We start from the raw sequence: 19,614 nt of genomic DNA, 5'->3' as shown, positions 1-19,614 counted from the left end.
TAAATGAGGCAGAAGAGAGAATCAGTAATATAGAAGATGAAATGATGGAAAATAAAGAAGCTGAGAAAAAGAGACATAAACAACTAATGGATCACGAGGGCAGAATTCGAGAGATAAGCAATACCATAAGACGAAACAACATTAGAATAATTGGGATTCCAGAAGAAGAAGAAAGAGAGAGAGGGGCAGAAGGTATAATGGAGCAAATTATAGCAGAGAACTTCCCTAATTTGGGAAAGGAAACAGGCATGAAAATCCAGGAAGCACAGAGAACCCCTCTCAAAATCAATAAAAATAGGTCAACACCCCGACATCTAATAGTAAAACTTAGGAGTCTCATAGACAAAGAGAAAATCCTGAAAGCAGCTCAGGAGAAGAGATATGTAACCTACAAGGGTAGAAACATTAGATTGGCAACAGACCTATCCACAGAGACCTGGCAGGCCAGAAAGGACTGGCAGGATATATTCAGAGCACTAAATGAGAAAAGTATGCAGCCAAGAATACTATATCCAGCTAGGCTGTCATTGAAAATTGAAGGAGAGTTAACAAACTTCCAGGACAAACAAAAACTAAAGGAATTTGCAAACACAAAACCAGCCCTACAAAAATGTTGAAAGGGGTCCTCTAAGCAAAGAGAGAGCCTAAAAGCAACATAGACCAGAAAGGAACACAGACAATATACGGTAACAGTCACCTTACAGGCAATACAATGGCACTAAATTCCTATCTTTCAATAGTTACCCTGAATGTAAATGGGCTAAATGCCCCAATCAAAAGACACAGGCTATCAGACTGGATTAAAAAACAAGACCCATCGATATGCTGTCTGCAAGAGACTCATTTTAGAAGCAAAGACACCCCCAGATTGAAAGTGAGGGGGTGGAAAACCATTTACCATGCTAATGGACACCAAAAGAAAGCTGGGGTGGCAATCCTTGTATCAGACAAATTAGATTTTAAAGCAAAGACTATAATAAGAGATGAGGAAGGACACTATATCCTACTTAAAGGATCTATCCAACAAGAAGATCTAACAATTGTAAATATCTATGCCCCTAACATGGGAGCAGCCAATTATATAAGGCAATTAATAACAAAAGCAAAGAAACACATCGACAACAATACAATAATAGTGGGGGACTTTAACACCCCCCTCACTGAAATGGACAGATCATCTAAGCAAAAGATCAACAAGGAAATAAAGACTTTAAATGACACACTGGACCAAATGGACTTTACAGACATATTCAGAACATTCCACCCCAAAGCAACGGAATACACATTCTTCTCTAGTGCCCATGGAACATTCTCCAGAATAGATCACATCCTAGGTCATAAATCAGGTCTCAACCGGTACCAAAAGATTGGGATCATTCCCTGCCTATTTTCAGACCACAATGCTTTGAAACTAGAATTCAATCACAAGAGGAAAGTCGGAAAGAACTCAAATACATGGAGGCTAAAGAGCATCCTACTGAAGAATGAATGGGTCAACCAGGAAATTAAAGAAGAATTAAAAAAAATACATGGAAACCAATGAAAATGAAAACACAACTATTCAAAATCTTTGGGATGCAGCAAAGGCAGTCCTAAGAGGAAAGTATATAGCAATACAAGCCTTTCTCAAGAAGCAAGGAAGGTCTCAAGTACACAACCTAACCCTACACCTAAAGGAGCTGGGGAAAGAACAGCAAATAAAGCCTAAACCCAGCAGGAGAAGAGAAATAATAAAGATCAGAGCAGAAATCAATGAAATAGAAACTAAAAGAACAGTAGAACAGATCAACGAAACTAGGAGCTGGTTCTTTGAAAGAATTAACAAGATTGATAAACCCCTGGCCAGACTTATCAAAAAGAGAAGAGAAATGACCCAAATCAACAAAATCATGAACGAAAGAGGAGAGATCACAACCAACACCAAAGAAATACAAACAATTATAAGAACATATTATGAGCAACTCTATGCCAGCAAATTAGATAACCTGGAAGAAATGGATGCATTCCTAGAGATGTATCAACTATCAAAACGGAACCAGGATGAAATAGAAAACCTGAACAGACCTATAACCACTAAGGAAATTGAAGCAGTCATCAAAAATCTCCCAACAAACAAAAGCCCAGGGCCAGATGGCTTCCCAGGGGAATTCTACCAAACATTTCAAGAAGAATTAATACCTATTCTTCTGAAACTGTTCCAAAAAATAGAAATGGAAGGAAAACTTCCAAACTCATTTTATGAGGCCAGCATTACCTTGATCCCCAAACCAGACAAAGACCCCATCAAAAAGGAGAATTACAGACCAATATCCCTGATGAACATGGATGCAAAAATTCTCACCAAAATACTAGCCAGTAGGATCCAACAGTACATTAAAAGGATTATTCACCATGACCAAGTGGGATTTATCCCTGGGCTGCAAGGTTGGTTCAACATCCGCAAATCAATCAACGTGATACAATACATTAACAAAAGAAAGAACAAGAATCATATGATCCTCTCAATAGATGCAGAAAAAGCTTTTGACAAAGTACAGCATCCTTTCTTGATCAAAACTCTTCAGAGTATAGGGATCGAGGGTACATACCTCAATATCATAAAAGCTATCTATGAAAAACCTACAGCGAATATCATTCTCAATGGGGAAAAACTGAGAGCTTTCCTCCTAAGGTCAGGAACGCAGCAGGGATGTCCACTATCACCACTGCTATTCAACATAGTATTGGAAGTCCTAGCCACAGCAATCAGACAACAAAAAGAAATAAAAGGCATCCAAATTGGCAAAGAAGAAGTCAAACTCTCACCCTTTGCAGATGATATGATACTTTATGTGGAAAACCCAAAAGACTCCACCCCGAAACTGCTAGAACTCATACAGGAATTCAGTAAAGTGGCAGGATATAAAATCAATGCACAGAAGTCAGTGGCATTCCTCTACACCAACAACAAGACAGAAGAAAGAGAAATTAAGGAGTCGATCCCATTTACAATTGCACCCAAAACCATAAGATACCTAGGAATAAATCTAACCAAAGAGACAAAGGATCTGTACTCAGAAAACTATAAAATACTCATGAAAGAAATTGAGGAAGACACAAAGAAATGGAAAAATGTGCCATGCTCATGGATTGGAAGAACAAATATTGTGAAGATGTCAATGCTACCTAGAGCAATCTACACATTCAATGCCATCCCCATCAAAATACCATCCACTTTTTTCAAAGAAATGGAACAAATAATCCTAAAATTTGTATGGAACCAGAAAAGACCCCGCATAGCCAGAGGAATGTTGAAAAAGAAAAGCAAAGCCAGCGGCATCACAATTCTGGACTTCCAGCTCTATTACAAAGCTGTCATCATCAAGATAGCATGGTACTGGCACAAGAACAGACACATAGATCAATGGAACAGAATAGAGAGCCCAGAAATGGACCCTCAACTCTATGGTCAACTCATCTTTGACAAAGTAGGAAAGAATGTCCAATGGAACAAAGACAGTCTCTTCAACAAATGGTGTTGGGAAAATTGGATAGCCACATGCAGAAGGATGAAACTGGACCATTTCCTTACACCACACACAAAAATAGACTCCAAATGGTTGAAAGACCTCAATGTGAGACAGGAGTCCATCAAAATCCTAAAGGAGAACACAGGCAGCAACCTCTTTGACCTCAGCTGAAGCAACTTCTTCCTAGAAACATCGCCAAAGGCAAGGGAAGCAAGGGCAAAAATGAACTATTGGGACTTCATCAAGATAAAAAGCTTTTGCAAAGCAAAGGAAACACTCAACAAAACCAAAAGACAACGGACAGAATGGGAGAAGATATTTGCAAATGACATATCTGATAAAGGGCTAGTATCCAAAATCTATAAAGAACTCATCAAACTCAACACCCAAAGAACAAAGAATCCAATCAAGAAATGGGCAGAAGACATGAACAGACATTTTTCCAAAGAAGACATCCAAATGGCCAACAGACACATGAAAAAGTGCTCAATATCGCTCGGCATCAGGGAAATCCAAATCAAAACCTCAATGAGATACCACCTCACACCAGTCAGAATGGCTAAAATTAACAAGTCAGGAAACAACAGATGTTGGCGGGGATGTGGAGAAAGGGGAACCCTCCTACACTGTTGGTGGGAATGCAAGCTGGTGCAGCCACTCTGGAAAACAGTATGGAGGTTCCTCAAAAAGTTGAAAATAGAGCTACCCTATGATCCAGCAATTGCACTACTGGGTATTTACCCCAAAGATACAAAAGTAGGGATCCGAAGGGGTATGTGCACCCTGATGTTTATAGCAGCAATGTCCACAATAGCCAAACTGTGGAAAGAGCCAAGATGTCCATCGACAGATGAATGGATAAAGAAGCTGTGGTATATATATACAATGGAATATTATGCATCCATTAAAAGGAATGAGATCTTGCCATTTGCAATGACGTGGATGAACTGGAGGGTATTATGTTGAGTGAAATAAGTCAAACAGAGAAAGACATGTATCATATGATCTCACTGATATGAGGAATTCTTAATTGCCGAAAACAAACTGAGGGTTGCTGGAGTGGGGGGTGGGGTGGGAGGGATGGGGTGACTGGGTGATAGACACTGGGGAGGGTATGTGCTTTGGTAAGCGCTGTGAATTGTGCAAGACTGTTGAACCTCAGATCTGTACCTCTGAAACAAATAATGCAATATATGTTAAGAAAAAAAAAAAGAAGAAGAAGAAGGTAGCGGGAGGGGAAGAATGAAGCGGGGGAAATCGGAGGGGTAGACGAACCATGAGAGACGATGGACTCTGAAAAACAAACAGGGTTCTAGAGGGGAGGGGGGTGGGAGGATGGGTTAGCCTGGTGGTGGGTATTGAGGAGGGCACATTCTGCATGGAGCACTGGGTGTTATGCACAAACAATGAATCATGGAACACTTCATGTAAAACTAATGATGTAATGTATGGGGATTAACATAAGAATAAAAAAAAAAAAAGATAAAATTCCCCAACACTTCTTCAAGCATTTCATTCCTGCTAATCCAACAGTTATTTGGTGGGCATCCACTGTGAGGACAGCTCGAAGGTCAAGTCCTAGGGTATGTAGCAGAGTCTCATGGTTACATCCTCCTCCCCTTGGAGTTGATTATTCCCAACAGTTTAGATGAACCCTGAGTCCACCTGTGGTTCTCCTTGGCCAGGTACATAGTTCAATGTGGGGTGAGTTACTCTTCCAGTCCTCACTGCTCAGCCCAGGCTCCTCCTTAAGGTACTGGATGTTATTGTAGGCATTCCTTAGTTTCCCCTCAAGCTTTCTGATCCGAGCCTGAAGACTGCCCTCATTCCTATCCCCTTTGACTATCAAGACACCACCATTAGCTCATCCTTCTGCATGCTGTTCTCATTCTCTAAACCTATACTCTTTCTTCTAACTACTCTTTCAGCTCTGTGTTCTCAGGGCATAGGCTAAGCACAGCATTTATTCAGCAAATACATACACCAGGGGCTATGGCCTGGTTTTGGTTGCAGTTCCTAATGACTTTTTTAACATTCACCTTAGTTCATCATAGACACAGAGGACACTGGAGCAGGAAGGAACTGTCAAGCACATAAGATGAGGCCAAGGCCTGACTGATACAGCTGACAAAAATATAACGACATTTTTAGATCCAGTTTATTACTTACATAGATAGTGAAAGGAAGAATAGCCAAATGTGCCAGCTTCCTGGCCTACTGTCCCATACACCAAAACATATAACACTAAAACAAAAGGGGCTGATAATGACAGTGTGAGCTGCAGAATACCCATGGCTAGGGAAGCCGTTCTGGATTCCAGCTAAATGGTTTTATAGTCTCAGCTGTACCTTGAGGGGGGCAGGCAAAAAGCATCATATCTCACCAAAACTTGGTAGGTATTGATAGCCTATCAGGGGAAACAGGGAGGTGAGTGGAATCTTCAGGGTAACTTCTTACAAGCCTCCCATCCTCTCATGTTCTAGTGGATGAAGAGATAGTCTACCAAGACTTAGATTAGCTACAATTCAAGCCTTTGCCTGTGTGGCTATGTGAATACACACAAGGTCTCCAGGGTGGGGCTGTTCCTCTATAAGAAATTTGGAAAACTAGAAAAATAAAGGACACTAACCTAATTTTGTACATGAAAAAACTGACACTTGCAAAGATTAACAAACTGACTGACACTTGCAAAGATTAACAAACTGACCCTTGCAAAGAGCTCCCATAGCTTGCTGGTGGCAGAGCTACCTTTATAAACCCAGGAGCTTCAAGACTCCCAGGCCAGTGTTCTCTGCACCATGCCACACAACTTCATATGAAAATGTCAGAGGCCTTTGAAATAAACAATGTTTTCTCACATTTAAGACAAATAAATCAGTAGATTCTTGCCCAGGAAAAATATTTCTCATGGACTCTATAGGTCTACTTTTAATGCTCAGTCAGCTTTCAATCCTTAGCTAATGAAATTGGACCAAGGAACACATAAGTAATAATTAACATTCATCACAATTACAATGTTTTTAGTAACAATCTGTATAATGTTTGGCTGCTGGAAGATAATCTTCATGTGAGTAGGACCTGTCTTATCCCCCCGCTACACAAGTCCCCACCACATAGTCAATAAATATTTGTTGAATAAATAAAGTCATTATAAACAACTAATTTTTACCAATATTCCTTAATTCTAAGTATATTCCCCACTCAATCCTCTACTGGGGCTGGAGTAAAGCAATAAAACCATGGACTGGGAAAGGACATTATTGGATTTGAATACCAGATCCACCAATTACTTAATGTGGAACACTAGACAGCTTTTTTAATCTCTTCAAGCCTCATTATCTTATTTTACAAAATGGAGAATATAACATTACATATAGAGCTTTTGAATGACTTTGTGTGCGTGTGCGTGTGCGTGTTTGTGTGCGTGTGCGTGTGTCTATGTGTGTGTGAGAGAGATTAACTTCAGTGTCTGAGAAGTCACTCAATTAATGTGAATCCCTCATTCTCCAATTGGCTTCAAATCTAGGGATCACTTACACCAAAATCACATGAGGAACTTGTTAAGAATCTCTGGGCTTAGGGATAAAGCAAAGGAATCCCCCTTCCCTCCCCACCCCCGCCACACGAATTTCCTAGGTAACTCTTATACAGTCACTGAAGAAGTAAATAGGTAGTTGAAAATCTGAAGAATCACATCCTGGATGATCAGTGAATCCATTTTTGACATCAAGGAAAAATACTTTGAAACATGAGAATGGGGAAGAGAATAACTAGGACAGGGTTTCTCAATAAGACAGAAAAAAGGACAGTTGTTGAAATACTATGGGGATGGAGAAGGGAGAGAAAGAGGTACATGTATTGTTTGAGAAAGGATATTCATTATTATAATTTTAAGTTTAGGGGAAAAAAAACTCACTATTTTCATGACACAGGCTATAAAAAGAAAGGTTCAGTAGTAACTCCTTGACAGGTAGGGCTGTACATTAGGAAGATTCTATCTTTTGCATTATCAGAGATTCTCAAGGCCATGGGAAAGATTAAACTAATTGGCACTTCAGGTCAGTAACTCTGGAAAATAAAGAAAATAATCCACAATAATATCTTGCTATGGTTCAATTGTAGGTTTGAATGTGGGAACAAATCTCTGTTTTACTTGTCCAAAATATCACACACCTAAGTTTATTGAGAACCTACACCAGGCAAGCCGTTTTGTGACGATTCAGGGTAAAAGGACTGGCATTAGGAATTATGACATGAAAAAAATGATCACAAAATTATAATTTCTAAAATTCTCTAGAGAAAACACATGGTACAGGGGAAAGGGATGTCAGCTTTGTGCTCTGAGCATCCAGGGTTCTAGCATTATTTCTGCCATAGAATATTGTGCAAATTTGATGAAGTCACTTCAATTTTCTCAGCTGTAAAAAGAGGATAGTAAGTAGATGACCTCTAAGTTTCTTTTAACCCAGAATTATCCTGTGGTTTGATGAAGTTTAGACAATTTATGTCAGGCAGTGAGACAAGAGAGCATGAAGTGGAGGTTAGAGCACCTCCAATGCTGTGTGCCAACAAAAAGTCATCTTCATAATGGCTAAATTTTCAATATCTGGCCCCTAGCACTGAAAGAACAAATGAATTGCCTCATCCTCTCACCTGGCTGCCTCTGGGTTCTAGAAAGACAGCAAAGGTCTCAGAACTTTATGATGTCACTTGGGAAGAAATGTGAGCTAAAATGCAAAAGAGAAGAAAATTATTGAAAACAGTGTTCCAATGGTAGAATTTGAAGAGTTAATCCATGACTATGATTCTAAGCTTGGAGATGATATTTGGATTATATGTGAACAGGTGATGATTGCAGCCCAAGATATTGCTTGGCATTGTTTTGACCTTCAGGTGTTGAATTTTCCTGGCAGTCACAGAGATAAGCGAAATCTGAAGCCATGGAAAGATATAATGATGTTATACTACAGCCATGTAACCCAATTTTATAAGAAGATCCAACTAATATAAGAAGATCCAATTACTGCAAGAAAACACAAAATTGATACTCAAAAAGCCCTAGAAGAAATACAGAAGCTGTTCAAGATTACCATGAATGAGTATTTAGAACAAATTTTTGGTAACCAAGGAGCATGGCATGAACTTGCAAAACTGTATATCAATGAACACAACTATGCAGAGAAGCTTTTGTTTAGAGGACCTCATGGTGTCAAGTCCACCCAACACTTACCCTGTCAGATCTAGGGATGTTGTCAGCAGGACACTGACATTAAATATAACCAAGGTAGAGTAGAAAATCTTGACCTTTCAGGGAAGTATTTTGCAAGGCATTGAAACTATTCAAGAGAAATGTGAAAGCTTTGTTTGGGCTTAAGTGTACACAAATCACATTGCTTCTGATCCCAAAGCAAGAACAAAGTGGAGAAGAATGACATGAAATATGTTCACTAAACAGCTAATCAAATAACAGAGTTTATCAGTGTGAGGGTTGAAATAAGAAGGAAATCAAATACAGCTGACTCTTGAACAACTCAGGGGTTAGGGCATTGACTCCCCGCCACACACACATAGTCAAAAATCTGCATATGATCTTTGACTCCCCAAAACTTAACTTCCAATGGCTGACTATTGGCTGGAAAGCCTTACCAGTAACATAGTTAAGTAACACATATTTTGTATGTTAAATGTAGTATATACTGTAGTCTTCCAATAAAATAAGCTAGAGAAAATAAAATGTTATTAAGAAACTCTTTTAAGGAAAAGGAAATACATGTATAGTACTGTATGTATTGAAAAAAATCACACATAAGTGGACCCACGCAGTTCAAACCTGTGTCGTTCAAGGATCAACTGTACTCTCTTTAACCAGTTGAAGATATGTTGGAAACATTGTGCATCACTCATTCTTAAAGTTTCAAAAGCTAGTGCACATTAGATTTGACAACTGCTTAGTGGGAGTTTATTGGCCTGTAGCTTACTAAATGCCTAATGCTATTTATACTAAATCTCTGCTAATGAGGCCATTGTGTGTGTGCAGGCCTGCGTGTGTGTGTGTGTGGTATGAGAGAGAAGGGTGGGGAGAGAGGGAGAGAGAGACACTAAATGATTTAATGCCATTTTATCTGTGTGACCCCAAGGATGAATGCTTTCAAACTCCCTATGTTAGCAAGGACGACTTATAACTTAATGGCTTAACTGGTACAAAGTCTCAGGGTAATCACTAATCAAATTCATTTGTTTTGTGTTTACTTCTTTTTTTATTTATTTATTTTATTTTTTATTTTTTTTATTTTTATTTTTTTTAAAGATTTTATTTATTTTTTTGACAGAGACATAGCGAGAGCAGGAACACAAGCAGGGGGAGTGGGAGAGGGAGAAGCAGGCTTCCCGCAGAGCAGGGAGCCCGATGTGGGACTCGATCCCAGGACTCTGGGATCATGACCTGAGCCGAAGGCAGACGCTTAACGACTGAGCCACCCAGGTGCCCTACTTCTTTTTTTAAACAATTTTATTTATTTGAGAGAGAGTGAGTGAGAGAGAGAGCCTCAGCAGGGCGAGGGGAAGGGGCAGAGGGAGAGGGAAAAGCAGACTCCCAGCTGAGTAGGGAGCCCGACGAGGGCCTCAATCCCAGGACCCTGGGATCATGACCTGATCCAAAGGCAGACACTTAACTGACTGAGCCATCCAGGCACCCCTATTTCTTTTTCTTTCTTTTTTTAAAGATTCATTTCTTTATTTTGAAAGAGAGAGCACACAAGTGAAGGAGAGGGAGGGGAAGAGAGAGAATCTCAAGCCGACTCCCCGCTGAGCAGAGAGGCCAGAGAGGGGCTCGATCTCTCAACTCTGAGATTATAACCTGAACTCAAACCAAGAGTCAGACACTTAACTGACTGAGCCATCCAGGTGCCCCTGTTTTGTGGATATTTCTTGACCATGCTGAGGTTGTTGGTTATGATGGAGAATTATCCAGAGCCATTCAGTCTTATCCTACACAGTGATTCTGCGTTTCCCTTACACAAGCCCTTCTACAAACTAGAAATTGAGACTTCTGAAAGAAACATCAAGAACCTCAGTAACAGACTATATCTAGTATTCTTTTTTTTTAAGATTCATGTATTTATTTGAGAGAGAGAGAGAGTGAGTAGAGGGAAGGGCAGAGGAAGAGAATCTTCAATCAGGCTCCCCACTGAGAGCAGTGCCTGACACGGGGCTCCATCTCAGGACCTTTGAGATCATGGCCAAAACCAAGAGTCAGACACTCAACCAACTGAGCCACCCAGGTGCCCCCAGACTGTAAGAGGCTGGGGATAGATCCCCAAATAACCCACCTGTAGGAGAATGCTGCTCAATCCAACAGCCAACCTCCTTCCTCTGCCCCAACTGGCTAGAGTGAAGCTCCAGCTTTGTCCCCTAGGATCTTCTCAGAACTCTGGCGCCCACTCAGAGTTCTCTCCCCAAAGAAGCTCTCCTTTTCCCCTCCTCAATTAAATTGCCTCCGCACTGGCATCTAAAGCATCTTTCTTTCATTTTTTCTCATTTTCATCCTTTTTTTTTAAACCTAAGGAACACATCGATATATTCTCTTTGTACGTTACATGATAAAAGAATGCATAGGGGGAAAATTCCTCTCCTCCACACTAATTTCCATAGGAGTAACCATTGTTAACAGGATATAAACCACAGCTCTGGGTCATTGATAATTTCCTACTGAATCTGACTAGCATACTTCTTTCAGTCTAAGGGGCGAAACCTTTTCCCTCCTTTCTCACACCAAGAGTCCAAGACCTCCCCGCCCCGCCTGCCTCGCCGCTCAAGAGTTAGGAATGTCCAAGTGCTCAGATGTTGGGTTGTGCAAACATAGTGGCAGGACAGCTTTCGCCTTCTCTGGGTCACCGGAAATTTAAAAAGTAGAGAGTTGGCTGCAGAAGGCTGGGGTTCTATGTATGACTTAGTCTTCTGCCTGGCAAAGATCCCCAGGTTCACATTTGGGAGACTATCCAGTCTGAATCCCAAAACACTATATCAATTGCATTTCCAACCCCCGCTCGTAGCCAGGAGACAGGAGCATACCTTTTTTCTTTTCCATGCATCTGTTTTAGTCGGTGGTTTGTCGGACTTTTAATTTCAAGGTCCTAAGTATGGTGCAGCGTTCTGTGAATTTTCTGGCATCTCTTGCCCCCGCAGCTTCCGGCCCTGCGCGGAGCTCTGTGCGCTGTAGGCGGCGTGGCCACGCGGGGGCGATAACGGGAGGCATCGCATTCCCCCACACGGGTGGTAGAGAACCTGGCTAGAGGTTCAATTTGGCGGGAGGTGATCAGCCAGCCTTGAGGTGCGCCAAACCCGGTTCTTGACTTTGGAGTCGCCCAGGCCCCGGGATGGTCCTGAGCCGACTGAAGGCCCGCGCAGCTAGAGAAAATGGGGGGTGAGGAAGACAGCAAGAAAGACGGGAAGGAAATAGGATCCGGGAATGGAATGGGAGGGGGTGGAATCCCGGCAAGTCCCAAGTCCCGTTCTGAGGATCACCGGAGCTCCCAGGGACAGGTGCGAAGGGAAGGAAAGGAACACTTGTTTGGGCTTGGTTGGTTGGTTCTGGCAGGAATTCTACCGCGGGGCAGGAAACTAGTCATCCAGGCGGAGCAGGTACACCTGGGGGAGGCCTAAAAAGCCCGTCCCTGTGGCTAACCCGCAAAGGGACTTGATCTCGTTCCCCGACACGCGAGCCCAGCGAGCGGCAGGGAGAACGTGAGGCCCGGCGACTCCCGGCGGGTGGAGGAGCCGAGCTCCAACCCCTGAGGCGAGAAGATCCCGGCGGGAGGCGCGTCCCGGGCACGTCCGGCGGAGGAGGGCGCTGTGTGCACCCCTCCGAGAGTCAGGGCGCCTGCCCCGGGTGGTTCCATGGTGTAATGGTGAGCACTCTGGACTCTGAATCCAGCGATCCGAGTTCAAGTCTCGGTGGAACCTTCCCCTGGGGGCCAGGCCGCAGCCGCCTTTTACTCTCCTTTCCAATACCCAGCGAGTGGCACGTGCCTTCCCGCTCCCGCTGGTCCCCGTCCCGGGGAGGGAAACTCCGGGGGCGTCGCGCGCCCCTCCCGCGCCCCGGTGGGCGCCTCGCAGCCGCGTCCCCGGCGCTCCGCCGCCGCCGCCTCCTCAGGAACCAGGGGACGAGAAGCCCGCGTCTCAGAGTGGCGGCCCCCCTCCCCGGCCCCGACACTGCGGCCACAGCCGGGGCACCTGGCCAGTGCCGCCGCTCGTCGGGGTCCCCGTCGGGCCTCGGGGTGAGAGGCGGCGGCTGCGGCCACTACATCCTGCACCGCGAGGGGCGTCCCGTCAGCCTGCACGGGTAGAAAACGCTGTCAATGCGAAACAGCGTTTCGTACCTCCGTCGTGCGGCGGCGAGACTGACGTTTCGGGTCCTGGGTCCAAGCACAAGGTTGGGTGCCTTTCATTTCATTTTCCTCGGATCCTTTCCCGCCAGCTGTCAGAAGAATCCCGAGTCTCTGTTCAGGCCAGTAGGGGTCGCAGTTGTCCTAAACTTTGTACTTGAGTGTGGGGCGTCTCGGGAAACCCTAAACCGCGGGAAAGAGAGATTCTGGCTGGGGATTCTCTGGGCCTCAACTGCGGCCGCCCTCAGGGCTCCCCCTTCTTCCTGCCTGGATCTACTCCAAGAAGGCACCATAGGAAAAGAAGACCATGATTTTTCCTTCTATTCACAGAGTCTTTGTAGTTTCCAAGTGTTTGTAGATAAAAGCATGTTCTCATTTTGTTGGTCTGGAATGGCAGAGAGATAGAGACCTAAAAAGAACTAAATATACTTTGATAAGTACCATGAAGTTAGAGGAATAAGACTACCCATTTTTAAGACTTACTATAAGCTTCAGATAACAAGATATTGTAGATAAGCAAAGGGATAGACACACAAACCAATGAAACAGAGCAGAGGGTCCAGAAATCGGACTACAGAAATATGTCCAATTGATTATTGACAAAGGTGTAAAAGCAATTCAGTGAAGAAAGACTTTTTTCTTTTCAACAAATTGTGTTGGCATAATTGGACATCCACGTGAGGAAAACTTTCACCTAAACCATACAGTTTATACAAAAATGAACTCAAAATGGAGCACAGACTAAATGTTTTATAGAAGAAAATCTTCATGACATGGGGTTAGGCAGTGTTCTTAGGTAAGTCACCAAAAGTTCTATCCAGAAAAAAAGAAAAATAAATAAATAAATTGTACTTCATTGAAATTAAAAATGTTTTCAAAAAAACAGCTAAGGGCGCCTGGGTGGCTCAGTCGGTTAAGCGACTGCCTTCAGCTCAGGTCATGATCCTGGAGTCCCGGGATCGACTCCCGCATGGGGCTCCCTGCTGGGCAGGGAGTCTGCTTCTCCCTCTGACCCTCCTCCCTCTCGTGCTCTCTGTCTCTCATTCTCTCTCTCGCAAATAAATAAATAAAATCTATAAAAATAAAAAAATTAAAAATTAAAAAAAAACAGCTAAGAGAATGAAAAGTTACAGATTGAGAAAAAAATGAACAAATCACAAATATTACAAAAGGCTGGTGACAAGAATATATAAAGAAATCTTAAATTAACAATAACGAAACAAACAATAATGAAAAAATAGACAAAAGACATGAACAGACTTCCCTAGAGGATATAAGCATATGAACATCATTAGACATTAGGGCAATGCAAATTGAAACCATAATGAAATACCGTTACACACCTACTAGAATGACAGTACCAAGTGCCTTGGATAAGGAGTAACCAGGCAGTTTCTCATAAAGTTAAGCATACAAGTACTATATGATCTAGCATACTTGGGTTGCCAGGAATTTGCCTTAAAGAAATGAAAACTAATGTTCATACAAAAATCTCTACAGGAATGTTCATAGCTGCTGTATTTGTAAGAGCAGAAGCTACAATCATCAAATATGGTTCAAAGGGTTAACTGATAGACAAAACAGTGGTCTACCCACTGGATGGAATACTCTGCAATAAAAAGGAACTGTTGATGTACACAACAACTTAAAGGAATCCCAGCTTCACCATGGGGAGTAAAAGAAGCCAGTCTGACAAGGCTGCCTACTATATGCTTCTTATGACATTCTCAGAAACCTAGAACTATAGTGAACAGATCAGTGATTGCAAGGGCTTATGTTTGCTGCGAGTTCTAACAGTAACAAGATAGCACAAAGAAGTTTTTGGTGAGATGAAACTGTATGTATTCTAATTATGGTGGTGACTACACAAATCTACATATACGTTAAAATTTACGGAAAATTTGTACCAAAAGAAAAGGTCCATTTCACTAGGATAATTAAGACCTCAGCGGAAGTCATACACTACAGACTGAACAAGCTAGATGTGAAAGCTGGGATTTTTGTCTTCTACCTAATAGTAGCTTTCCAAGGCAATGCTGGGTGCTTTTCTTCAGTCTTACCCATAAATTAAAGTGAGTGGTTCCGGGTGTACGCTCTTTCCTTCCTCAAAGCGGGTCTGCCTCGCCTCTGGGGGCGGGGGTGAGGGTGGGCACTGCGTGCGCAGCAGACCTAGCCTCAGGGCGAATTTCGGCCTTTCCCCCAAGTTAGGCAGGCCTCTGCTGCCTGTCGTGAGCTGAAGCTGGGAGTTCCGCCACGTGGAAGCTCGAGAGCCTGATTCAACTGTTCGCAGTCTCCAGTTTCGTAGCGGGAAATCGCACCATACCGCCGGCTTTACTGGGGTCGGGGGTTGTTTAAAGAGAAAAATAGCGAGTTGGATAACGTCATAAGTCGTATTAAGGCCAAGGTTACTAGGGTCGCAACGCGGACTACTAACCACTGTACCATCACCGCAGGCCAACGACAACCTGCTGCGCTGTGGTTGAGACCTATTAACTGACCTAAATAGCCTCAACGTTTTTCACTGTTTTTTCTTTCAGTGGTTAGTGTTGGTGTCTCTCAGCTTTCTTTTCACTCCTCCTCCCTTTGCTCTTTCTTTCTCATACTCCAGAATGCCCTCACTCCCACCCACTTCCTTCTCCTCTTCAGCTCTCCTCGTCACCTTTCTCCCTGCGCCCACCCGCGTCCCCTACGCGGAGGCCGCCGCACTGTCCTGGGTGGGGATCTCAGTGACGTTCTAAGTGGTGTCTGTCCTCTAGATGTTTCCACGATCCGGACCTTGACCTGGTTCTAAATCAGTTTCCAGTATAAACATATCTAGAAATGGCCGGCTTTCACGTTTTCCCATTCAGGGGATTCTCCAGAACTAAAATGAATAGTTCAAGGTGAAATTCTTGGTGCCTTTCCTGTCCCCTCCAGGCCCTTGCGGCGGAATGGACTCCTTCACGGAGCATTTATTGGGAGCCTACTAAGTGCCAGGCAATATTGTAAGCGAGGGAGCTGCATTGTGAGGAAACCCAAGGTCCCTGACCCCATGGAGTTATCACATCTAGAGGCATCCAGGGGGTTAGCGCGGTGGAGGCACAGCTGATTCTCGTTCTTCACACGCGCGCACGCCAGCCCGCCCGCCCGCCCCGAGATCTGGAGGGACTTGGAGGAGCAGGACAGGGCAAGTGGAGCAAAGAACTGGAAATGGATGACTTCAAACCGAGAGGCTGCGGTTGTCACCCGGGCACCTGATGTTTGATCCTGGGAGTTCTCCGCTTCTTCGGGCTCCAAGTCATCGCCCAAATTTAGGTAACCACAGGACTCTTGGCCTCAAATGTCTCCTGCGCCTTCAGGCTTCTGGAGCGGGGAGGGAGGTTAGGCAAAACAGAAGAGTTGAGGGTGCCTAGCTTGGGCACAAAGAACACTTCTCTGTACCTCTGTACAATGAGATCATTATGTATAATATACTTCCCCCACCCCCAGTTTTATTGAGATTGAAATAAGTTTTAACTTTATAAGTTATAACGTTATATAAGATACGCAGCGTAATGCCTTGACTTACATACATTGTGAAATGATTACCACAAGTTTGGTGAACATCCATCACCTCATATAGATAAAAACATTTTAAAATGTATTTTTTCCTTTTGATGACTCATAACAACTACCTAACAACTTTTAAATATACTATAGTATATAGTATATATACAGCAGGGTTAACTATAGCCCTCATGTTGTGCCTTATATCCCCAGGATTCATTTCTATTATAACTAGATTTTGAGGAACACGAAACCATTACGTATATAACACAATTGACCAACAGCTTACACAGTGCTTTACCGAGTGTCTCTGTGGCACAATCGGTTATCGCGTTCGGCTGTTAACTGAAAGGTTGGTGGTTCAAGCCCACCCAGGGACGCTTGTTTTTCTGGCGAGCTGGCTTTCAAAGTCTATATCTCTTTGGAATACCAAATTTATGCTTTTATTTCCCAGGCACCACCAGCATCGAGTGCCCTTTTGAGGAAAAAGTTTTGGAGCTCCAGAGCATACCTAATCTACGCCCGCCCTTACATCTTCCCCTACTTTTCAGAGGCTGGTTTACAGTGTAGCGAATTCGGAACATTGTAAATCCCTAAAATGGAGAACAAGAGAACCCCGGTCACACCCACGATGAAGGCACAGGCTCTGGGTGGGAAACTTAATCAGTCCGAAAAAGTTATAGACTTTTCTTCCAATTTTATATGTAAGATTAGTAAAATGGAGTATTTGGGTTGTCCAAAGTTTAAATGAGATGTGTAGGGAAAGCATGTAGCCAATGACTCTCACGAAGCAAATGTTCAATACACATTAGCCCTTACCAGTCCATTGCCATCAGCATTTTCATTACCTGCTTTGTTATTTTTAGTTAAGATCCTTCTTGATATAAATGAGTCATTATTCAAACAGTCTCTAATTGATGGTCATGCAGTTGGCTCCAGTATTTATTATCACACATACTACTGCAGGGAACAGCCTTATACAGATATCTGTCATCACTCGTCTCCTCTCCAGAGTCCTGAAAATGGAATTGTCAGATCAAATTTTGCTAATTCCTGCCTAATTACCCTGAAAAGAAAATGTAGCAGGTCATATTCCCCGCATTTTATGAGAATATTCTTTTCTCCAATGTTTTGCCAAAATTGGATAGTACTTCCCTACCATTTCGTTTGAACCTATTTTTGCTAACATTTTTATAGACCTACAGTGGGAAAATGTTCTGTGCAAGACACCAAACCCAGAACTCTTCCATGAAAAGAGCCAATAATATGACTACATAAAAATTTATATTCAATATACAAACAATAAACTTTAAATTTATAATATGTACATATATGCAAAGGAATTATTTTGTATTGGGGACAAATTTTTATCAAAGTTATATATACGCATAAGTTTATTTAGGAAAACAGCAACCCCCCCTTTACTACTCCTTGATTTTCAAATTGTAGGCATTATTCTCACATACTCCTCTATTATCACCCCCACACCCAAACACACCTCTTCTTGCTTTATCCTCCAGTATATTTGTATCATAATTGCATGGGTCAATTGTTACATTATTTTAACGATGTAAGCTCTATATTCACAGTTGGGCCACACAGGTTACAAATAGCAGGAACAAAAGACCAGTGTTTTCAGGGACTCTTTTTTCAAGTGGATAAATCTGAGGTTTATTTACTCTTTGGTCATCCCCCCTCCTCTATTTGCATATTCCAGGGAAGTACTGGATGTGCTTGGTTGAGCTTGGGTCAATGCCCTCTCCTTGACCAAATGAGGGCAGAGCACCTTCATGAACAGTACAAAGAAGACATTATCCAAGAAAGGAGCAATAACTCCAAAAACAAAAAAGAAAAATGCTGGGGTGCTGGGAAGCAACAGGAAGGACAAGAAGAAAACTATATCACTCTGCAATGGATGTATGTAGTAGAGTATGGATCCAGGGTGAGGGGAAAGGAGTTTTGAGAGACGTAGCCCTTGGATATGCTTGTATGGGTTGAAGCCATACATATTTATGGGGCTGCAGAGGGGCTGGAGTGGAGGAGCATCTGCCCTTCCTAACCTGAGGGGACCAGTGAGGGACTGTCCTGGTCACCAGGCAGACAGTGGGCTTGAACTAGAGCAGTTCAGGTGGGAAAATAAAAGAAGGGTATCTTTTCCTTGAAGCAAAGTCTGGAGCTCAGGTCTTGGTAGGGAGTGAGGAGGCTATAGTTGGCCAGATAGGGGTACTAAAATCTATGGATAAATGCAGTTCCATTAAAAGAATCGCTCCAGTAAAGAAGGCGGAGGTCAAAAAGAAATGTCTGCAATGCTTTGCAGAAAGCCTATTGATTAACCCTGACTGGTCCCCTTGCTCAGTCTCCTGGCCAGACCCCCAGACTCCACGCTCTGGAAGGGCACAGTCTGCTCAGCCACTACATGTCCAGCAAAGAACTAGTCCCTGGCAATCTTCATGGTCTTGGGTGCCTCGACCCTCTCCAAGCCTGTCCTGCCGGCAGTCGTCTTGCAAGGGGAGAGAAGGGAGGGAAAGGCTACTTGCCAGTGAACGCCAAGGAATTCAACAAGGTCCTAACTTGGTTCCCAATAACTTGCAGGTCTATTTACCCTCCTACTCCGATTCCACAATTACTGAAAACGCCAGGCACACACGTTCTTCAAACTTCTCGGGGGGTGGGGTGGGGTGAGATCCACGAGATTCAGTCCAAACGCAGGAGCGCTCCAGAGTGAGCTAGAAGCGGCAACTGACCCGGAGCGGCGAACGCCCGGCTCCCCGCCGTCGGATCCCGCTCCTTCCCCTTCCCATCTCCTTTCTCCTCCAGTCTCCGCTTTCCCGTTTCTCCCCTCCCGCCTTCGGGCCCTCCCCGCTTACTTTTCAGAACCTCAAAGGGAGCCCTTGAAAACCAGTTTTAGTTTACAGTTCTTTGTAAACCGGTGGAAGTTCCAAAACTAAGAGAGATTTGGCGGCGAACATTTTCACTGGCTATGCGGTCCTTCAGAACTTGTGACCAGATTTTTCTCCCGAGCGTGTTTCCATCATGTCCGGTCCTAAGGCGGCTTCGCCGGGAAGGGGTGGGGGTGGGGGCGCTGTTCAGGACTCGGAGCTGCCCTGGCTCGTGTCACCTTCGCCCCGGGAGGAGCCCCGAGGGCGGCCGCAGTTGAGGCCCAGAGAATCCCCAGCCAGAATCTCTCTTTCCCGCGG

General features: G+C 43.5%; 2 non-coding genes across 2 annotated transcripts; both read left to right on the top strand.

The window, feature by feature from the left end:
* The first annotated feature begins 12,398 nt into the window (after positions 1–12,398).
* Positions 12,399–12,470, top strand: TRNAQ-CUG (transfer RNA glutamine (anticodon CUG)). The gene has a single exon. It is a non-coding gene; the product is annotated as a tRNA-Gln (tRNA).
* A 4,253-nt stretch (positions 12,471–16,723) lies between these two features.
* TRNAN-GUU (transfer RNA asparagine (anticodon GUU)) lies at positions 16,724–16,797 on the top strand. The gene has a single exon. It is a non-coding gene; the product is annotated as a tRNA-Asn (tRNA).
* The last annotated feature ends 2,817 nt before the right edge of the window (positions 16,798–19,614 follow it).

The sequence above is a fragment of the Mirounga angustirostris genome, unplaced genomic scaffold (assembly GCF_029215605.1).
Source record: "Mirounga angustirostris isolate CCGP_5_RB_7025 unplaced genomic scaffold, mMirAng1.0.hap1 SCAF_4, whole genome shotgun sequence".
In the NCBI taxonomy this organism is placed as follows: domain Eukaryota; kingdom Metazoa; phylum Chordata; class Mammalia; order Carnivora; family Phocidae; genus Mirounga; species Mirounga angustirostris.
This window is presented reverse-complemented; position numbering and strand designations above follow the sequence as displayed.